This window comes from Pleurodeles waltl, chromosome 3_1, assembly GCF_031143425.1.
Source record: "Pleurodeles waltl isolate 20211129_DDA chromosome 3_1, aPleWal1.hap1.20221129, whole genome shotgun sequence".
Lineage (NCBI taxonomy): Eukaryota > Metazoa > Chordata > Amphibia > Caudata > Salamandridae > Pleurodeles > Pleurodeles waltl.
Window position 1 is genome coordinate 683372176 of NC_090440.1, and position 23085 is coordinate 683395260.

The following is a 23085-nucleotide window of genomic DNA, read 5'->3' on the forward strand; positions in this document are numbered from 1 at the left end:
CAGACCAAGAAAGTCTGGGAGAGGTGACAACTGCCACAGTACCTCAATCCCAATAGTGAACAAAACCGTTTTTATATGAGTCAATGCTCAAAGATTTCAAGAGCCATACCTGTATAAATACCTATGAAATGCCATGAAAACCCACTTAGACAGGACATAAGGTTGACAGAGTTTACCGTGGCTATAACACAAAACTCCACAATAAATTCATTTCTCAAGGTAAGGTCCTACCTACGCTTTAGCTCACGGCGCCCCTGTATTTACTTAAACTTAATGCCCACTTGGCCATATACTCTTTCCAACATCAAACATGTCGCATAATGTACAATGTCACAAATTACTTCCATTATTAAAATGCATGTATAAAAACAAAAATCTGTGACCTCATTTTTTATGTACAATATCACACATTGCACTGACTTGAGTTGTTAAAGAATTTTGGGCCACATGTATGTATCTTTGGAATTGTGATTCCCTAATTGCGATCACATGTGAATCTCATTTAGGGAATCGCATTTCCAAATGTAAGAAACTTCATTGAGTTTCTTTTGCGATTCCCGGTGGGTCGCAAATAGACCTGCCTCATTAATATTAATGAGGTAGGTCGCAATTTGCTACCCATCAAGAATCGCAAAAATCACAGGGATGGCCTGCTGGTGTCAGCAGGCCACCATGTGTGTGATTGCTTTTAAAGAAAGCAATCTTTTTTTTAAATGCAGCCCGTTTTCCTTCAAGGAAAACAGGTTGCGTTTAAAAAGAAAAAAGTGAAATGTTTCAGTTGCATTTTTTAAGAGGAGGCAGTGGTCTGGCAGTTGGGGCTGGATTGTTCCCACGGGGAACAGGGTCAAGACTGATGTGCATATGGCTGGGTCCAAACTGGAATGGCAAGCAAAAAAACTGATGGATTAAACCCAGATCTGTAACTGGCGGTGAATGTTGGATTTGCTCTGCATTCCGTCCATCATCTGTTGTTTTGCATTTGTTGTTTTTGCATTTGTTTCTAATTTGAACACTTATGTTCACTAGTGTATGATTTTGGGAGTGTCCACTTCGCTTGTTACCCTACACCTCTCTCTCATGTGTTATGGGATAATAAAGTGGGAAAGCCTGCTCCAACTGGACATGAAAATTGATTTCCCTATAGTAACCATCAAAGGGACCTGCCAATATCTATAGATGCCACTTGCTGATGCACTAGAGATGGGCATTTGTCTGCAAATCTGGTGTTGCATGAAAAATAAAAGTTACTGGCAAGGCACCCTCTGACTGCTTGAAGGTTGTCAGGAACAGAAGAGGGACATAGTCTGTCCTCAGACTAAAAAGAAAGTGTTTTGATGTGGAATCTGTGGCCCTACATGCTGAACCATCAGGATCAGGTGCCTGGTAAAATTTGCAGAAACTATATTTTGTATGTTTTGACTGTTAATTCTCAAATTATTGTCTGCCCCGCCCTGCATCAAAGTGAAAGGGCAGGAATGCACTGTTTCCCCCTGCGCTGGTGCTGTTTCAGAAGCCTACCACCAACTCAGGCATGCTTGAACCAGGGTGCAGGGGTTCCACCATTGCATGCAGGATTGTTTTTGTGCAAGAAGGAGCACCTTCCTGCACGAAAACAATTCTGAGAGGCAAATTCCCTTTTCTATGTGTGCTTCAGAATGCAGCACACATGGAAAGAGGAATAAACGAGGAGAAAAAAATATATATTTTTCCTCATTATGCCTGTCTGGGAAGGCATAAGGTTTTGACGCATTTCCAGGTTTACAAGTCCTTGTAAATCTGGGAATGTGTCAAACCCCATGGGAATTGCATTGGTAAACCCACTGCAACACCCATGGAATGCCTTCCTGGCACAGAGTGGGGCAAAGCAGAAACTTGTGCTGCCTACCTTACTCCATATCTATGAGGCAAAGCCACACAATGTGGCATTGTGTGGCCTCGTAGACATGATTATGTAGTCTGCACTGCCAGAGCGTCAAAAAAAGTGATGCTCCGGTAGCGCACAGGACTTATAAGTGTAAGGGGGCCTCCAACATGGACTTTTTCCCCTCAGACATACACCTTTCAGCAAAGCTACAGTCCCAGAACATGGTGGTGACTAAGCTCATGGTGTGCAATTGGTCAATTACTGCCTTTCCCAAATACTCTTAGCATTGTCAGTTCTAATTAAGCTGTACATCGTAGCCTCGCTGGCCATATTATATAGCTGCATAATGTGAAAATGCATCTATTAATCTATGGTTGATTTTTTCGGAAATGCATAAACTCTGGTCCAGTTTAATCTATTGAACTATATTAAATACATTAGTCCAGCTTAGTGTAGGGGCATTGACAGAGAAACACTTCAAGGATTCATTAACAATTACAAAGACTCCTATGCCTCCGTGTGTAGAAGGTGTACACGATCTACTTGAGCTTATCAGCCACAATGTCTGACATTGAAGAGTTTGCAACAATTGTGCTCTTTCCATTAATCAAGTGCTGCCAGGAGACTTCCTGCACTCATACATCTGCACCCGGACCTCATACAGATACAATGATTTTGAAGTCAGTTGCTCCAATATGTGTTTTTTTGGATTTTGAAGTTACTAACGCCATGTGTGTGCAATGGCCAAAATACAACAAAAGCAAACGAAATTCCAAAAATGAAATGGGGAATAGAGCCAAAGGGAAGAGAGAAAGAAGGCTGTTGGAAGCCATAATCGGCAAATGTCATGCAAACCATTTCCGATGGGGAATGCTGTGCTGGGAGGGGCTCTCAATGTTGAGAAAAATCTCACATTCGGCTTAGCCTGATCGTACATGACTCAACTGAATAAATGTTCTAAATAAAATTAGGTTGAAAAAACATCTTTAATGGTATTGAATGCTTTCTGTTCAGTCAAGACCTAAGTCCAAGGTTCAGCTAACTTGGTCAGATTCCTGAGCGGCTGGGTGAGATTTGACATATCCTTGATGAATCTCCCGCAGTAGTTTGCCATTCCCAAGAAACTTCTAACCTCTGTTATGCACGTGGGTGGAGGTGCATCTTTTATATCACATACTTTTGCTGGGTCAGGAGTAATGCCATCTGCTGAGAATATGTATCCAAGAAACTGTATTTTGTTTCTTAAAAACTCACACTTCTGACGATGCAATGTCAAACCAGAGTCCTGGATCCTCTGCAGAACACTTCTGAGATGGGAATGATGTTCTGCGACAGTAGGCGCATGTATCAGAATGTCATCGCTGACATTGAGGGTCCCAGGAAGATCCATTATCAGTTCATGGATCACATTTTGAAAAACGTCAGCGGCACTGGAGATCCCAAAATTTAAACACTTGTATCTCCTCAACCCGACATGGGTGGAGAAAGTCGTGATGTACCGGGACTCTTTTGACAAAAGCAATGGATGGTAACCTGATCGCAGGTCAAGTTTTGAGAACCAGCACGACCCACTAAGTTCGCCAAAGATGTCATCAATCGTGGGAGTCAGATGCCGTACACATTTAATGGCAACGTTAGGGAGCTGCATATCCACACAGATGCGGACTTCGCCAGGCTGCTTGGGTTTGCGGGCAACTACAATGGGAGAGACCCATGGAGTGAGCACTGTTACTTTCTCTATAATGCCCGCGTTCTCGGGGGGCGTGGCCAAGATGGCGACCGGAGCAGTTGTGTAAATCACAGCTCCGTCGCCCAGCCCGCACAATTATCCTGCCATCGCGATCCTTGCCCCCCCCTGGGGCAGGGTGGAGAGACCGTTCGGGGGGCCCCGCAGGGCGGCATCGACAATCGTGACCGGGAACGCTGCGGTCCTGGAGAAGAACACAAAACGTCGCCGAGGTCCGCGCTTACCTCGTAGACCTCGGTGACCGCCTAGCCCAGCTGAACGGGGCAGCGCTCTGGACGCGCCGGAGCCGTTACCCGGACCCCGTCGTCAGCAATGAGGTGAGGGCTTGACGCCGCTACCCCGTCGGGTGTGTTGGAGCCGTCCGCTAGCCCGCGGGGGGCTGCCTGGTGCGCATGAGGCCGGCCGAGTCCTCTTGCGCATAGCCCTGCCTCACTGCACGGTGCGCCGGAGCGCGCCTGATCGGATTGATTTCCTTTTACCCGCTGACACCTACTGAGCTCCCGCGCTCCATCCTGCAGCGCTACCCTACAACTGGGATCTTCAAAATACAATATAGGCGCTGCTGATGGCCCGGGAGGCAGTCCGGGTAAAAGCTATAACCGAACACTTGCAAAAACGGAAGCCGCCATTTTGAGAGCCTCAGACCTAGTTGGGATTGTGTTCTTGTAGCCCAGGAATACCGCTTTTACTCAACGACATTACCCTAAACCCCACTGCACCTCCATAGAGCATTAGGAAAGCCAGTCTGAATGAAACCAATGTAGCTGGTGCAGCGGCGTTACGCCAGTGGCAGTGTAAATCGTGCACGTATTTCTGGGACGCAAGCAGTGCAGATAAAAACATTAGCAGTGCCTCCTGGCGATACTTCCCGAGCTGGTGCTTTATAATACGCACAAACACAGCCCCTGCATGACCTGAAAGCGCCAAATATACGCCTCCTCAGCACCGCTATATCCGGCTGACACCGCTAACTGCAACTTCTTTAAACAGCTGGCTAACACTTCTAGCTGCTCCTCCCCCAGTTAATCGCCAGACGCAAGATCCGCTCGACCGGCTTGTCACACCATCAGATTTGGTAGCTTTCATCGCAGTGTCTTCCAATGTAATACTAACTTACAGACATTGCCGCATCTCTCAAATGGTGAAACCAAAGACCACCCGAGCACCTCTTACCAAAATGGACCACACTACAACACCTCCTCCGGAAAATCATCCCAATGCACAATCAACATTACAGAAGTTGGAACTAACCTTGCAATCACATACTTCACAATTTGAGAAAATCCTGCAAGCTATTCTAGATACTAAGACCACCTTGGAAGCCAAAATAGGCTCTGTAACAGAAGAACTCAATATTCTTCGCACTGACCAACACGCTCTAGCTGATAGAGTATCTGAACTTGAAAAAGACACGGCGTCCTTACCCAGCTCCATGAAAGACATGCAACTACAGCTAACGCAGCTGTCAACAGAAGTTGATCTCTTAAAACGTAGAACAGAAGATGCAGAAGGTAGGTCTCGCCGCAACAACATACGCCTAGTGGGATTCCCTGAACGCGCAGAGGGCTTAAGTGCGGAACTGTTTATTGAACAATGGCTCATAGATACAATCCTTAAAAACAAAATCCCTAAGTTCTTGTCAGTTGAACGAGCGCACAGAATTCCAGGCAGACCTCCAACACCTGGTTCGCAACCACGCCCCCTGATAATAAGACTCCTTAACTACCGCGACAGAGATCTTATCCTTCAATAATTCCGTAAATCAGGCCCAGTGTGCTACGAAAATGCTACGATAACAGCTTATCCAGACTTTACAACAGAAGTGCAAAAAAAACGCAACTCCTTTTACCGAGTTAAAATATGCCTTCGCAAACATGATATCAAATATGCACTGATGTTCCCAGCCAGACTTCGGATACAGGATGACTCCCGCTCTCTCTTCTTCACCACCCCGGAAGATGCTTGGACCTGGCTACACGCCAAGGGCTTGGCGGACCCGTTAGACCCAAGCACTCAAAACGACAATAGATCCCTCTCCACGCCGCACCGTAAACAACGCAAGAGACAGGGAGCCAGACCCTCACCTGAGCAGGCAAAATCCGAGCGCTCTCGGCTCCTTCGAACGACAACCAATTTTGTCAATGCTTCCTCTGCCGCTCTACCTCTGCAAACGGAAACTGAACAGGAACAAGATCTAAACTCTGACTCAACTGAGTCCACATGTGGTCCGCTTCTTACACCACGCACAGCGGACGACATCTGATGTATGCACGAACTGGCTCACTCACTGCCTAAAAGCCTCATCACAGCTTCTTCGTGGCTTCTATACGCTGTCCTGCAGTCAACAGTTGCCCCCCGTCCGTCGCGCTTCGCCTTTTAAACCATGTGTAACCCGGGCAGGGTAAGACCGGACCTTTGCATCAACGCTGTCTGGCACCCCCCAGCTCCATATGGACAATTACCTCACACTGGAACTTTCCGGTATTGTTTTTTTTATATGTTAATAGTTTATTTGTTTTGTGTCGCTTTAGTGTGCATCTTCCCATTAGGAGTAGGGATCTATGGTAGGCGTGACAAGCATAAAAGCAGTAGCAGACACACAAGCGACGCCAATTGCAGCAACAATAACACAGCTCGCAGCTTATCTCTTGATAGCTGGCCAATCGCAGCGACTGAGTCCCATAATAATGTTAACATAGGGTCACCAGATAATTATGATTCCAATTATGTAATGCACATAAACAACAACTATGGCCACTGACAAGCACCCAGGTACCCTAAAATATAAAACACTCACATGGAACGTTAAGGGTATGGCAAATCCTCGGAAGCGCCAAAGGGTTCACGCCTTTCTCACAAGACATCAAATAAACATAGCTCTGCTACAAGAGACATATTTCACCAAATCTATCCTGGACACCACACGTTCAAAATGGAAGGGGCAACTATACGGCACCACTTTTTCGTCCTTTGCTCGCGGAGTAGCCATCTGGATAGCACCCAATGTCCCGTTTGTACCTTCCCGCACGCAATGTGACCCGAGCGGTAGATATGTAATATTGGAAGGTGCTTTAGATGGGACCTCATTAGCCCTGGTCGCATTATACTCCCCAAACACGAACCAGCGTGACTTCTTATCCACGTTAACTACTGGTAATCTTAGCGACCCTACATTGGAATGCATATGGGGAGGCGACTTTAATAGCGTTCCGGACACTCAAATGGATCGTTCATTCCCCCCACTCATAGCAGCCCCCGCCAATCGCGCGTCAGAATCCTTGGCGCAATGGGCATCAAACAATGGCCTGAGTGATATATGGAGGGTGCATCACCCCACTCACCGCGAGTACTCTTATTTCTCCCCAGTTCATAAACTGCATACCAGGATAGATATATTCTTTGTATCCGCCACTGTTAATCACAAAATATGCTTATCTGAATATTTAGCACGCACGATCTCAGACCACAACCCATTATGTTTGACATTGGCATGGGGACACATACATACTCGTATACCAACATGGCGGCTGCAACCAGAAGTCCTCCTAGATCCTCCTTTTCAAAAAGATATCTCCAAAAGTATAACCGATTATTTTCTATCAAATAAAAATACAACATCATCCCGTGCCATAGAATGGGATGCTCATAAAGTGGTGATAAGGGGTCATTGCCTTTCGGCCACGGTTGGGGTCAGAAAGGTACTCATTAAGGAACTACAAGACTTAGAAACAAAGCTTCGTAACGCAGAAAATGCAAATGATAATAGTGAACCTGCATTAGCAACACTGCACTTGCTTAGGGCCTCTCATAAGGAGTTAGATAATAGATTGAGCAAACACGATTACAGACACTATATGACCAGACAACACGCTGAAGGCGACAGATCTGGCAGACTATTAGCTTGGCTGACTCGACAATCACCACAATCAACACCCATTGGTGCAATACGCTTAAACTCTGATACGATCGTTAATACCCAGGCAGGCATAAATGACGCCTTCTCCACATATTATCAGACCCTCTATACGTCCCCTCCACAACCTCCAGAACAACATATTATCAACACTCTAAGCCTGGTCCCCAAGTGTCAACTTATCCTTGATAATATTGCTGCACTAGACGGTCCCATCACTATTGAAGAATTGCGTCTTGCATTATCACAAATGGCACGTAATAAAACACCCGGCTCTGATGGCCTGCCGATAGAATATTACAACTCTCACGCTGCCCATTTATTACACCCACTCACAGAAGTATTCAACGAAGCACACAATAAACTACAATTGCCGGACTCAATGCGCAAAGCACTGATAGTCGTCCTCCCAAAAATGGGCCGCAACCCTTTAGATGTCAAATCATATAGACCGCTCTCCTTGCTGAATACAGACTGTAAATTATTAGGGAAAATACTCGCAAACCGTCTTCTCCCCTTCTTACCGGCTTTAATACACCATGATCAATCAGCCTTCATTCCTGGCAGAAGTACTTTCCTGAATATTAGGAGACTCTTACACATAATACACAGTAACACAAACTCGGAAGCAGTGGCCCTATCTCTAGACATAGAAAAGGCATTCGACTCACTCAGCTGGAACTATCTTCTACACACACTCAAAGCATTCGGCTTTGGTGCCGGCTTCACTAACTGGATTAAAACGCTTTATTCTAGGCCCACTGCTCGGGTTAAAAATGGACGTATTATCTCTGAAGCATTTCCTATAGGCAGAGGCACCAGACAAGGCTGCCCACTATCTCCATTGCTGTTCGCTATTGCTATGGAGCCACTAGCGATTAAACGTAGGAGTTACGCACACATATGGGGTATCCCGGAAGCTAACACCCACCACATTATATCTATGTATGCGGATGACGCCCTAATATATCTGCGCGACCACTCGGCTTATATGGCTGAGGTCTTGCAGCTACTGGACTCCTTCGCTGTCGCCTCTGGTCTACACGTCAATTGGTCCAAATCAAGTGTATTCCCGATTTCTCCGTCCCCGGTAGCACACCATATGTTACTGCCGCAATACAAACTACCCTGGTCACACATAACTTTTAAATACCTGGGGGTGCAGATTTATCACTCCATCACGGATCTAAAAGAAGGAAACATAGACAGGGTCCTTGGGTCCGTCCGTGGCTCAATACCCTTCTGGAGTTCACTTCCCCTATCTCCAATGGGCCGAGTGGCAATAGCCAAAATGCTCATCCTTCCAAGGTTTCTGTATTACTTTACAGCACTTCCGTTGTGCTTACCACATTCCTTTTTTCATAAGCTGCAATCAGTACTAACGGATTTGCTCTGGGGTAAAGATAGACGCAGAGTAGCGCTGTCAATAACACAACATCCGTTGGAGATGGGCGGATTAGGAATGCCTAACTTCGAAAGATATTATGCAGCAGCCCAATTATCATGGCTGTCCAAATGGCTATGCGACACTCCGTCAGCTGAAAGCAGGATGTTACAGTCACATATAGCACCACAGCAGTTGTTACTCTCGATACTAACCAGCACCCCCCACACATCTCCTAGACTAATATTGCTAGAGGTATCCCGATTTTGCTGGCGTAGATATGTCCAAACAAAGTCCACATCTTCCCTCTACTCGCCTCTGTTTCCACTACTCCAATTGCCGGGCATTCAAGCCCTGTCAATGCATCATGATACACGTGAAATGAACACGCTCCAACTGGGCGACTTATATTCTAGCTCTGAGTTGCGCACCTTTACCGAACTGGTGTCAGAAGGCATTATGCAGAAAGGGGCTTTCCTAACATTTAATGCCATAAAGCTGCTGCTCAATAATATTTGGGGCGCAGGAGACTCAGAACCTCCCGAGTCCTCGCTGCTCACCACTATATTAACCATTGGCAGCTCAAAGAGCATTATTACCATATTATATAAAGCATTGCTCGGAGCAATATGCACAACACTGCCACACGCAAAGGCTCGATGGGATGCTGTCCTTCCTACCCCACTACCACAGAAGACTTGGATTACTGCCCTTGCAACAATCAAAACAATATCTCGCAATCCTCATCTGCGGTACACTCAATTTAATTACCTCCACCAATCATATCTATCGCCAGCCCGCATTCAAAAAATCTACCCCAATACAACACCAACCTGCCCTAGATGCGCTACACCAGCAGCTGACTTCTACCATATGGTCTGGAGTTGCCATTCAATAAACTCGGCCTGGCAACGAGTGACGGAGGTCACAGCAGAGATCTCCTCTCACACCCTAGTGCCCACTCCTGACTCCTGCTTACTTGGTATAAGACGTTGCACTAAAGCAGACAAACATAGGCAAAGATTCATTGACCTGGCATTCGTAGTGTATAAACGCTTGATAGCAATACATTGGAAAGCTCCACACGTTCCCTCTCACGCGACATGGCTACGTGACTTACATAGCCGATCTCAAGCTGAAGCCCAGACACTTCACCTGCCACAACACAGAGGCCTCATCCTAGATGGCCCGGAGGTCTGGGATACATTTGTGGTGGCAATAGAGGCCAGAGACGACATGTATCCCCCATGAACGGGTCTCAACTCACGAACATTACAGCCTGTGCTGATACTGCTAATACCTTAGCCGCACGGCACTTACTCTGACTGTCTTCACATACACTCATTGCTAATATCCCTCTTCCTCCTCAAAAGACATTTCTCAGTTGCGCCTAACTACTCCCCACACGTTCATACAAGCATGAAACATACAACCATAACAGGTAAAATGCTCTTGCCCCTGAACCTGTCAACTCCACAGACACCCTCTACAGCCTGGTAGTGTTTTCTATATTAATCACGGATATCGTCAATGATTGGCCAATCTTTCAAGCTGTAATTGTTTATCACAATAGCTTGCATGCTAAATGTTGTCGCACTCTCCTTTTATTATGCCCTTAACTCCTACGTATTATTAGGTTTAGTTGTAAAAGTCTCCCCTCCCAGCTACCCTTGTTTTCCCCTTCCAATCTCCCTTTCTCCTCCTTTCTTCTTACACCTTTTGGTGTGGCAATGCTGTGCAAAATTATACAAGTATGCAAATATATCGCAAAAGAATGTACAGCTGGTATTGTTGTGTGGAATTTGTGTTCAATAAACAGATTTTAAAAAAAATAATGCCCGCGTTCTCCAGGTGCTCTAGTTTTTTTTCCACTTGGGGTCGTAGATGAAATGCAATACGTCTATAACGCAGAGTGAAATGTTGCACAGTCTTATCAATGTGTAGTTGCACCTCTTTCGTTTTCAAACAACCTATCCCTTCAAAAATTCCATGATACTGGCTCAAAAGCTCTGTTATCGACTCTTGGTGTATACTGAGTGCAAAGGTGATGACTCCCAAGTATTCAGCAGTTTTGCAACCCAGTAACATACCACGTCCTTCTTCTGCCACATAAACTTTAGCTAGAATTGTCTTGGACTCATGGGTAATGGTCATGTTAAACACTCCTCTGAGGGCCAGTGGGGTAGTCAGTCCATAGGCATAGACGATTACCTTTGATCTTGACAATATTGGAATTGGGGACATTTTGCAGTGTTCATTTGCAGCCAAATTGTTGACTGAGGCCCCTGTATCAATTACTGCCAGAACCTCATGGGTGCCTAACTGAACTTGGCATTTTGGCAACTTTGTTGACCTATGAGAAGCATTTCCAAGAGAGATTATCGAATGAACTACATGCACTTCCGCTTCATCATCGTCCATGTCGCTACCATGTTCAGACTGGCTTGTCACCACATTGATGGAAGCATTCCCGGTCCGAGTTTTGCTTGACCTACACACTTTCACAAAATGATTCAACTTTCCACACCCAGCAATTTTTTTTCCTCTGGCTGGGCATTCAGACGTCGTTGTGATGGTCCGCCACAATACCCACAGGGTTTCGTTGGAGGCTTGTTAGCACAGAATCTCGTCTTGCTTGCAGCTGGGGCTAATGTGTTCATAGATTCTTCTTTTATTGGTCTCTGTAGGGCTGCTTCCATATGGGATGCACGGACTTTGGAAAACTCTTTAGTGTGTTCCATGTGGAGAATGTCGGGCAAGGACCTTCCGGACTCCTCCAGGATACGTTCTCTAAGTTTTTCTGATGAACACCCTTGAATAATTTGTCCTCTTATTTCCTCCACTTCGTCAACGAATCTGCATGTGCTGGCCAGATCTCTTAGCCTCATGTGGAAAGAGTCTACTGATTCTTCCGCAAGCTGACGGGCTTGCCTGAAAGTGAACCGCTCATAGTCTGTATTGGCCATGGGCTCGAAATGTCTATTTAGAGCAGCAATTAACGTGACATGTGTTTTTGGGTCATCTTCAACAAGGTTCTTGGATATTTTGTAGATATCTTTTCCTCCTAAATGTAAAATTAAAGCGCGTTTCTGAGCATCTTTGACTTTGGTGGCCTCAAAATATAATAAAACCCTTTCCTCCCATTCTTTCCACTTAGGGGCTCGGGCAGATGGGGCCCCTTCCACGATTTAATGCTCGACGGGAAGAATTGTTGACTTGACGTAAGCAGCAGAGATGGGCACAATTTACAAAAACAGTCTTGGCCTCACACTACCAAATCGGGTACTCACTGAACCGTTGGTGGCACCAAGGAAATTGTTGGGATTGAGCAATATGGCTGTAAAAGTCACTGTCAGCAGGACTCACCAGGCGTCTTCAGACACAAAACGAACAGAAAATGTGAGCAGGACCAACCTCAGAGGCACCTTTACACAGGAGTCAGCAGCAACAAAGTACCTCCACAAAGTCCAAAACAGTCACAAGCAGAAATCATCTGTCCAGCCATAGACGACAGCACAGGAAAAACGAGCTGCAAAACAAAACTCGAGGTGGGCGGAGCCTCCTGTTCCAAGTCCACCGGCAGCAGTGTGTGAGAGTCAGAGAGACTCGGAGCAGCCACACAGCAGGAACTAGGAATCGTAGAGCCCCAGGAAACTCCCTCTGAATGAAGAGGGCGTGGCAGGCAGACAACGCCTCCACCAGTGGCTCGAGCACGCAGGACCAAGCGGCCGCCACAGGAAGGAGTGGGGATCTGAGACCCGCTCATCGACAATGTAATATCGGCGCCTCCTGACATTAATACCCAACAGGTAATAAAAACTCACCACACACCGTTATTACGTTTTGTCAGCAGTCTTGTCCGGGCCGGGTGCAGCGGCACTTAACTTTACGGACGTGACCTCAGGATTGCTCCGAAATCGCCAGCCTCCCCGCCCACGGCAACGCCCTTTATTTTTTAAAGTCGCCCTGACGACACCAGGGCAAAACCAACACATCACGCAATAAACATAGGGAGAAAAACACGTGGGGCTCAGGAAGACCTCCACTCTGTTCACCCCCATGGATGGTAGTGTCCCAGTACCAGTTCCATCACTCATATGCAACACTACAGTGGGTGGGCTGCGGTCCCATCAGGTCAGCTGAAGTCACTGGCTCCGCTCATGACTAGGGCGAGCAGTCACTGTGTTTAAAGATTCTCTCCCTCCTGGCCAGTGGGGCACTTGCTCCAAAGGCTGAAGAAGATGCCGAGCAAGCACTATGTTTGATACATCCGTTTTGCAAACTTTTTTGTTGTTTAAGAACAAACATTGAAGCTTGCGTTTGTTCTTAAAGAACAAAACATCAATGGCCTGGCGTGTGTGGAGTGTTTTTTCCCTGCACGTGCGGGCCCTGGGAGTGATCCCCCAACCTGGGGCAACCATGCCTGTGGGGAAAACTAGTGATGCCCGAATTAGGGTGGGTGGCCATCACCATACACTGATGGCCTTGGGGCAGACATGCCTCCAGGTCAGATATATTCAACAGCAGCCATTGTAAATCCTGTGGTTGTCCCACCTATTAATGGATTGGCGTAGCTTCAGCACCACCAACCTACGGTGATGCTGCAGCTCCGACAAACTGTACATTACCTGCCCTCAGGTGAGTGCAACCGCTTCTCCCAACACAGGTTTTGCTAAAAAAAAATGGAGATTGATTTGCAAAGACCAATGATTATTAATTTCCTCTTAGAGCTTTTAAAGACTGACCAGAGTCCGAGGGATAATCAGGATTGTCTGAAGTCTTTGTGAGGCCTCAGACAGCAAATGAAAGGAACCTTCTGGACAAGAATTACCGAAAGTACAATCCAGGTAATGAGAAAATGTGGCTTCTAGTGCCATCTCGTGGTAAGGACATTCAAGCTGCCTCTTTATTATTAACAAAGGTGACATACCTGCTTCTATTTGATAGAAATATATTTCTTTAATATTGCTGAAACCGCGCGGGCATCTGAGTCGAACTGCCCTCGTTGTCCTCTGCCTTCTGACAGTTCTGAATATAATCAGGAAACCGGGCTAAACCATAAATACAATTGTCACATACAATTTTCGCTCACTTTCTTCTACAAACAGTTCCACCCACCCCATAAAACTTTGAGATAGACCCCACCTACCCTTTTCATCCACACATCACTGTACACATCTACCTACCCTGCCTCCATGGCGTATTGGATGCTGGCTTCATCTCTCTTTCTGCGCTTATTGTATTTTAGTGCTTCAATAGAGCGTCCAAATATGTTATTACGGTTTTACAGCGTTTGTAGCGTTCTGCCAGCTGTTTTAAGGTGCTTATTGACGACAATGATCTTTTATATGGCGATTACGATGATTTTTATTAATTGTGGGAATAAAGTATTCATTCACTCATTCATTCTCTCTTTCTAGCGGGAATCACCGTGGAAACGGGTTTTGGGGTGAATGGATGTTAGCATTTCTGTGTTTCTCAAGTACAATCCCTTGGATGCTCCTGGGTGATATTAAACCTTTTGGCATGACCAGCAGAGTTCACTATATGCCTGGAGGTCACTCAGGATACCTCATACAGCACCGGTACCCTGCATCCAGTGCACGCGATGGGCTGCTTCCCTGACACTCTCTGGTGGGCGGATGCTACAGACACCAGCTCAGCCGCGCACAACAATGAAGTGATGTGCTCTATCACTCACTCACCTTCCTCCCACCAGACGTCTAGATGCCGCAAGCCACTGACAAGCACAAACAGACGTGCAAGGAAAATAAGCACACTTTAGTGAAATACAGACTGTTGTAGCGAAGGGCCTCAGTCCTGTGTTTCATAGGCTTTGAACACCTTCAATTTAATACTAAAAGTTATCACGTACAGGTACTGAATCGCACATTTATTTGCACAAATAAGAGCAACTTAAGTGCACAAACTTATGCAAATGACAATTCCCAGGATATGCAGATAATTCTGTCCTCAGATGAGATATACTTGTGAAAAAAGAAAACACATTTGGCATGGTACTGTAGGTTACTGCAATGTTACTTAAGGCTATAGAAAAGGCGAAAACCCATGTCTCATGACCATTCGCTGGTACCTACAATCTTTTATACAACAGCAAGAAGGTCATATGTGGCCATGCTTGAACGGCAAAGGCAATCAAATTAAGAATCAACTATGGATGTTCTTATGTTTGTAGGAAAAATATATATTATTTCCTTAGAAGTTGCCTCTCATAGAATATTCCAGTTGTGAGTAACTGATTTCCTTATACCAGGGAAGTTGTCAGCCATGATTTAAAGGGAGGAAAAGTTAAAAGACAGCTCGCAAACGAGAATGAGTCACCTGATACCCTGCTCTCTTACAGAAAATGGTAGTCTTCCAGGTATCTCACCTTCTGAAAGGTAACACCTTCTTTCACCTGTTTGAGGAGCATGATGTAAATGTTAGACTTAAAGGACGGCCAATTTTACTTGCCATTTCGTAGAAATTGGCTTAAAATTAATTGAAGAATACTTTTTCAAAAAGCAGAAATGTTTGGCCTTTTAGATTTAGCTTGCAAGGAAGTATAGCCTTAGGTTTGCTCAACTTATAGCATGCTGCTTCTGCAAACCCTTAAAGGAAACACTGTCTCACAAGATTGTGTTTTACTTCATAGCTTGTTAGGAATATGGAAAAATAAAACCCATTTCTGCAATCCTGGTCATCTGTATTGCCTTAGGCACCTCAGTGCACCTAACCCTCTTACTTTATCTTCCACCTGACTCCACGTACTTACTTGGCATGATGGATCTTCATGAAGTTATGGCCTCCCAAGCAGAACGTTCTTCTAATATTGTGTTCATCTGGTGCCATGAGCATTCATTATCTTAGTTTTCTTGCTTCAGAACAACTGCAACATAACGCTTTGAATGCATCGGTCCCTATAGCATAGCCTTCTAGTGGCAATGGGCCCTCTGTCAGCACTGGGCACAACCCGCACAGCCTTCTGTTGGCATAGCCCCGTGGAAGTACTCTTACATCATGGTCTACATTATTTTGCTACTGGGCTCCTGGTCCTCCAGGCAGCCAGGCATCATGGCTTCACCGCCTTGTGAGGCATTCTGACACACTACCGTCAATGCTCAGGCTACGTTGAGGTTGTTCTAGGTGTCATGGGTTATTGGTCTCACATCATGCGTCTCACTGGATGTTGAGTGTCTTCATCACATGCTTTTCCATTTGCAGATTCCCTTTCTAGACATTAATGAGTCCCTGTCAAAATCGAGAACGTTTTTAATAATGTTAAAGGCATCTGTCTGACAGCAACTATCTTCTTAGTGGTTGAGGATGAACACGGTTGGCCTCTTTCGGCCACTTTTCTGAGGTCAATGGCTTTGTAAAATGATATAGATCCTCTGGGGTACCTCTGAGAAGCATCAGAGGAATACCACAAAGAGGTGGCTGGGAGAGCAGCTCCTCCATGGCCCCTTTCCTGCACTGGCATCTGGTGCAAAAAAACAGTCACCTTCTGAAGACCAATAGTTGATTGAAGTTTTCTTGAAGTCCTCATTAAGGAACCAAACTGTTTTTTTTTCTTTCAATAAAAATACTCAGAGGGATAAAATTACTAACAAAATACAGATGCAGTTATTATGAGTCCCACTCACACCATATTCCTGGTGAAAAAGTGTGCCTCAGCTGAAAGAGAAAACAAATGAAATCCAACACCTAAGTTAGTTCGAAAGCTATGGGTATATAGTAAAAAGTAAAACTATTATGTATAGTGACAAAAATGTTTTAAAACGTGATTTCTGTTGCTAGTATATTGAGGAAGAGAGAGGGAGTAGAAACGAACTGACAAATACCATATGTTTGCTTTAATTTGCAAATACATGCTAACATATACATGCACACGTATACACAGACTATTTCTGCTGCCAGTCTGTCCAAGCTGATTCCCTTTGTTTGTGACCTATGTTTTGTTCCACAACCGTGCAGAACTACCTGGCACCAGCACTGCAAGCTTACAGAATAAAAGCAGCAGCCATTACTTGCATGGATTAGCACATTCAAGCCGGGCTTTTCTATTCATTTCTGTCAATGTGCTTAAGGTCCCTCAAGTCTACTATTCCCTTCTTCAGTTAAACAAGATGGCAGCAAGTTAAGGACAGGAGTTTGAAAGAAATGAAGGAGCTCCTATTGTGGGTAGGAAGGTGCAATGTTGTAATAGGTTGTTGTCCAATGAGAAGAATTTCAAGGGGATCAGTTGGTGTCTATGTTCCATTCTAGGTTGAAAACTCTCAGGAAAATCTGACCACAAGAAGAAGTAAGTTGGGCAGTGCTATAATGAAGGAAACTGTCAGTAGTACAGATTTTTGCTATAAGGAGGGCAGTATAAGAAGTTCAGCCTTGGTGGTCCAGACTTCTGTTTCCAGACTGAGACAATGGAACAAGGTGGATCGTTGATTTAATCAGTTTGCATGTAAATGACTCCTCATGAACAAAAGTCGACTTCAACCACTTTTTCTGTTCTATCGAGGTAGAGGCTCTTGGCAGATAATGTATTCTATTGCGACGACAGTGTTACAGAGGAAGATCAGAAAGAGGTTTCCCTGAGAGCTTTCCTGTGATATGCAGGAGATGGGTGTCTTAGTGGGAAGGCGATGACTCTTTTGAGGTTGCTTGGGAAGAAATACCATTCATCATGGTTAGCTCTAGAGATTGCAGTAATGGGAAGTGTTGTTGAATCTCTCACAACTGAATGCAGGTGTGTGATGTGCATTAGAGAGATGTATATGAAGGCACTCTGAAAGCATTGGCGTTGGTGTGCATGTTAGGCTCTTTAGAATTATGTGTGTGAGGAGAGGTCAAACAGTGCCTGGGAGGAGAGTGGTTGTGGAGAGAGATGGAGAGTGGGGTTTGTAGGCTTGGTATCATCTCAAGCTCATAGTTCAGCTTTAGTTTGATGTCAAGCCATTCGTTTTGAAGTATGGATGAAACAGAGATAAGAAATGCGTGTTTTGGTCAATCCATGTCTGTAATGAATTATGAGGCTAGTAATTGTACCTCTCATGTGAATCATGCATATGAGCAGTTGAGTCTTCCTGTAGAGAGTAAACTCAAGTGCTGATGTTGTAGTGTAGCTGAAGTGGACTTTGAGGTTTGTTGACAGAGGCAGGCTATCGAGGGACAGTGATGTCAAAGTGTGGTAGTTCACCTCTGGATTTGGTCCTCAATACATTTTCAGTCTGTGTCACTAAAGAAGTAGCTTTGGTACAAGCTATGCTGGCCTTATGCTGTCAGTTTTCATTCCCCTAGAGGCATGTAGATGATCAGAGGGAAATAGTGTGAGCGGAGGAAAAGATAGCTGGTGGTGTCTTAGTATCCCTATTCATGGGGAAGGTTTTTAGGACATTCAAGTTGATATTCAAGAATCAGATCTTGATCTTCCCATTTTGAGAGAAGGTGATGTGATGTACATATTTCTGGTCGTAGTTATTTGACATGGCAATTTATTCTTGTAAGAATGTTTTGAGATTTTTTTTTAACAATAATAAGAAAAACTATAGTATTTCAGTCAAAGAGGGTATGTTGTTAATAAAAAAAAGTTGGTTTGTCCTAATGAACCCCCATCTGGGATTATGGTATTCGTCACTGAACAAGGATTCTGGGCAGTCCGTCATGGCTCGTTTTTGTGGTATTTGACAGGTTGGGAGAACAGGATTTCTAATATGATGGCACATGAGTTTGATCTGATATGAAGCTCTCTTTATTTTAGGTTTGGTGACCACAACAGTATCACATGGAAAACCTGTGGGGTATTGATATCCAGAAGCAAATTGACAATGGCACAGCTGCAATATTCAACCACGGATTATTACCCCTTACACAAGGAAAATGAGATGTGTCACATCAAATGTAAAAGGTATGCATCACAGGGACTTAATATTTGATTGACAGCACACTGAGGTGCAAAATCATCTTTAGTGCAAAGTTAGCACAATTGTGGTATCACATTGAGGTTCAAATTTATATGTGGGTGCAACATCATCAGGAGTGAGGAAACACTATTAAGGGGGCGCATTCATTTTAGTAGGATGTAAATCACATTTATGAGCACAATCAATTAGGTGTAAAAACATCCTTGGTGTGACATTAGCAGGAGTGTGAAGCACACTTAGCTGCAAAAACACAGGTAGGTCCAAAATCCCATCTAAGAGCAAAACCGCCCATGGTGCAACATTGACAAAAATGTGCAGACACTATTGGGCGCAAAAACACACTTAGGAAAACAATCTCATTTAAATGTGCATACACATTTATGTGCAAAATCACCCTTGGTGCAAAGTCAGTAGGATCACATTTAGATGCAAAATCACTCAATACAGAAAGAATATACGTCACATTAGGTGTCAAAAGTGTGAATCGAATCAGAATGACATCATATTTGTTGATAGCACATTAAAGTGCAAAATCACACTTGGTGCAACTTAAGCATGAGCACAGAAAACTTAAAGGTGCAGAGATAGTGTTTCGATGTAAAATCACTTTTAAATGTAACATCAGTTTTAGGTGTAAAATCACGTTTGGTGCTAGTAAGCAGACTTGTTGAATCATATTTAGAAGAAAAGCTACATTTTGGGCAAAATCTTATTAATGTGCAGAATCACCCTTGGCGCAACTTCAGCAATAGCCTTGAAACACTTTTAGAAGCATAAATATCATTTACAACCACAATACATTTAGGTGAACTACCACACTTTGATACATAATAACTATTGATGCAGCATCAAGAGGCGTATGGAAATACTTTTAGTAGCACAAGTGTGACTCCATTGAAGACCATGAATACTTTCCCACACCCATCAATGCACTGAAATGAGAAACACTGTTCAAGCAGGCAAATATCACACATAAGGCCAGATTACAAGTCAGACGGAGCAGCGTCCCTGCGTGGGTTACATCTCTGACTTATCACGACTGGCCCTGAGTTCCCACAGGTGTTTTTTCAGTGTGAGGAAACACTAGACCGAATTTTGCTACCTGGTTATCCTGGCTAGTAAAATCACATGAGGTTTCGGATGCATCAGAAGCCAAGCATTACCTCTGGTCCTTGTCTTACTTTTTCTCTGGAAAGGGGCGAGCATGCAACATGTTACTGTTAGAAATGGGTTTTCTGGTAGGTTAGGGTGTGCACCTAAGCCAGGCAGAACCCACCACTCTAGTCAGGGCAAGGGAGCTACACACCCAAGATAACTCCTGCTCATCCCCCTGGTAGTTTGGCACAAGCAGTCAGGCTTATCCCAGAGGCAATTTGTAAAGCGTTTGCACAACACACTCAACACAAGTGACCCAATAAACACACCACAAGTGACCCAATAAACACACCACAAAGGAAACACAAGTTATATAAAAATAAACTGTCTTGCATAAAACTTTATTAGACCAAACACAACATGTATCAGTAATACCCTGCTACATAAGCAGTTCTCAGAACATCACACATGTTACTAGTAATAAGCAGTAGTCAGGTTGTCATTGTCACCAAAAATGCACAAGTCAGAATAAACATGTTCTCAGGAGTGCTGAGACATCCCCGTAAATGTACATAAAATTAAACATTCCCAGGAGAGCCCATAGAAAGGAAACATCTTTCTAGTGCATATGTCATAGAACGTTACTCTCCCCAACACAGGTTATCATTGTTACCAACAATGCACATGACTTCATAAAATACATTATTAGAGAGGGCAAGACAACCTCATGAATGCACATAAAATGAAACACCCTCCTACTTTGCCTAAGTCATAAACAAACCTGGCCCTCCCAATGCGTGAGTCAGGTCATAACAAGAAATGCAGCATACACAAGGATGAGGGCACCAGCATAACAGGGAAGGCAGAATGCCCTGCAACAGGTACGGGAATCACCCTACCTCACTCACCAATGGGACTTTGTCCAGGAATTACCGTACACCTGTGCTTATATTTTCCGTTGGGCAGTAATCCGACTCAAGAATTGTTCACACAGGAGCTCCTGCGCTACTCTTACATTAGGGTGGCACCACCACAGAAGAGGGCAAAGAAGGACCAACCTGGCCGAATGAGCAGGGTGACCTCACCGGGCCACTCCTGCGGGTTGAGACTGTTTCTCCTGTGAAGGTGTGCTGGGCTCCCTTTCAGCGGGTACAGGGACTCCGTCGGAGTTTCATCCCATCCCGCTATGGGTAGCACCATTACGGCTCCAGCTGTGATTGACAGGAGAGCGCACCCTGGACTCCTGCCCTCTCCTCAGGGAGGTAGCCTCTCTCAGGGGGAGCTTTCTAGCCACAGTGGGGTGGCTCTGATGCACAGTGGCAGCTTCTCCACACTCACCCTGATCGTGGAGGTGATTCTCTCAAAGTAAGTGCCTGCGAGTGCCCCCGGGGCACAGCACGAAGCATGCTCGTCCTCGCAGTCACTGGGGGCTCCTCACGGCCTCTCCTCTGTCAGGGCTGTGGGAGTCTCATATGTTGGGACACGGGGGTGCTTCCTGGCATCCTAGGGGAAGAAAGAAAAGAACTTCAAAACAAGCTTAGTTGAGTGCTCTTCTCACGCTGATGCAGAAATGAAGTGCTCTCCACGAGCTGTTGAAAATAAAGCAAGGAGCTACACACAGCGCTCACTATGCGCTTGTGCAAATGATAAAGTGGAGAGCCCTTCACACTCTAAGACTGCAGTGCGCCCAGGAAACAGGAGACAGGGCTCCCCACACGCTGGGCTCCACAGAGGTACTGAAGGGTACATGAAGGCAGTGGACGGGGAGACCAGCACCCAACAGGCAGATAGGGGTGATCACCACAAACTGTCCAACAAAACCAGTCCAGTTCAAGCCTAGGGGGGCAGCTGGTCAGCAGGGCAACAAGCAGAAAAGCGATCCTGATGAGTCCTTTGTGCTATCTAGCAGATACCAGGTGGCATCAATCAGAAGGGCAGTCCAGATGAGTCCTTTGTGCAGTCCAGTAGCCTCCCTGGCAGAGGATCGATCCCAGTTCCAAAAGTGCTCTCCTGTACTTATACTAATTTTGCGCAGCCTCCACAAAAGGGGTTCCAACCATCACTAACCGGTTCCAAGGAGGTTCCCTTTCTCCTCCCATACTGGCTTCAGATATCAGCGTTGGGTAAACAAGCCCTTTGTGTGAGGCCAGGACACAGCCTTTACAGATGCAGGTGTGCCCCGCCTCTACTTCTCCCAGCCCAGGAAGACCATTCAGTATGCAGATGCACTCTTGTGACACCTCCACCCTCCCTGTGTAGAGGATGTTTAAAAAGTATGCACACAGCCCAGCTGTCACTCTGCTCTAGATGTGGATTGGAGGTAAGCTGCAAAACACCAGATTCATTAGCCCAGAGAAAGGCTCACTTTCTAAAAGTGGCATTTCTATAATGGCACCTACACCAGTAAGTAGCATTTCTCACTACCATCACAACCATACCAAACATGCCTATGCCACCCCTCATAGATCAGACAACATCACTTAGACATATGTTAGGGCAATTCCAATGCAATCCTATAAGAGAGGAAGCACTCACATTAGTGACGACCCAAATCCGCTGTTTGTCACTACTAGGACATGTAGTACATAAAGACCAATGTCCCACCTTTTACATACACAGCACCCTCCCATAGGGCTAGCTAGGGCCTGCCGTAGGTCTGACCTAGGTGTAGCATAAAGGGAGTTTCGGCCTAGGTGAGTAGTTGGGCTTGCCAAGCCAACATGGCAGTAAAATGCACATGCAGGCTCTGTGGTAGCAGACCTGAGACAGGTTTGAAAGGCCACTTCTGTGGGTAGCGCAAGTTGCGCTGCAAGCCCACTAGTAGCGTTTAATTTACAGGCTCTGGGGATAGGAATACCACTGTACAGTTGACTTATAGGTAAATTAAATGTGCCAATCAGGTGTAAGCCAATCATACCAAGTTTAGAAGGGAGAGCACATGTATCTTAGCACTGATCAGCAGTGGAAAAGTGCTCAGAGTCCTAACGTCAACAAAAAAGGGACAGAAAAAATAGGAGGAGGAAGGCAAAAAGGTAGGCGATGATCCTATAAAAAGTGCCTGGTCCAACAATTACCCTACAAAACTATCCTTCACCTGACCATCTGTATCATCACTACTACCTACCCTTAACCCAGCACCACACGAAAAGCCCCACACACATT

The 23085-nt window shown here is 45.2% G+C and overlaps 1 protein-coding gene across 1 annotated transcript in view; it reads left to right on the top strand.

Annotated features, from left to right (window-relative positions):
* The window catches only part of HCRTR1 (hypocretin receptor 1), a 76173-nt gene that overhangs the window by 8492 nt on the left and 44596 nt on the right, over positions 1-23085 (top strand). Inside the window, exon 2 of the mRNA XM_069223291.1 lies at positions 18666-18812. The gene's annotated coding sequence lies outside the window, so the exon portion shown is untranslated. The remainder of the gene's footprint in view (positions 1-18665; positions 18813-23085) is intronic.